This window comes from Macrobrachium nipponense, chromosome 29 (assembly GCF_015104395.2).
Source record: "Macrobrachium nipponense isolate FS-2020 chromosome 29, ASM1510439v2, whole genome shotgun sequence".
In the NCBI taxonomy this organism is placed as follows: Eukaryota; Metazoa; Arthropoda; class Malacostraca; order Decapoda; family Palaemonidae; genus Macrobrachium; species Macrobrachium nipponense.
The window spans coordinates 40,793,733-40,794,704 of NC_061092.1; positions in this window are offsets into that span (position 1 = coordinate 40,793,733).

Here is a 972-nt window from a genome sequence, read left to right on the forward strand (position 1 = left end):
TATATATATATATATATATATATCTATATATATTATATAATATATACATACATATATACTATATATACATATGAGTATATAATACATGTATATATATATATATATATATATATATATATATATATATACATAATATATATATTATATATATATAATATATATATATATATATATAGATATATATATGTGTGTGTGTGGTGTGTGTGTGTGTGTAATATGCTTAAAAAATCACAGTAGATGCACGTGACTTCATTAAATATACATATATAATATATATATATATATATACACATTTACCGATATGAATATATATACATATACAAATGGTCTATTTCATTCATTATTTATAAGTGTCCTGACAATCAGTTCCTAGCAGTATTTTACTCACTATTTGCAAGGCCCCTAAGCCAATACTATTCATATGACGACCGGAAGCACATTCCAGAAAAAAAAATCTATAAAATTTATTTCAACAAAACTTCTGTTATACAAAATAAACTTTATTTATTATACTTTCATTCACACAACGAAGGATGAGCATGGCGGCAATTGTAATAGCCACAATGCCCTCTTAACTTCTCAAATTCTTTGCTTTTTTTTTGTGGATACGCTTGTCACTACAAAGCCACGAGATCCAACTTCAAAGAAATATGAAGAAATCATGATGTCCGGTAGTAGGAAACGAACGGTCAGGTCGGCAAGGTGACCTTGCAGTGATATTTTATCTCGGGTGCGTTTTCTGATACCAGACATCATGATTTACTCATATTTCTTTTAAGTTGGATTTCGAGGCTTTATAGTGACAGCGTATCCACAAAAAGAGCAAAGAATTTGAGAATTTAAGGGGGCATTGTGGCTATTACAATTAATATATATATATATATATATATATATATATATATATATATATATATATATCTATATATATATATATATATATATATATATATATATATATATATATATATATAT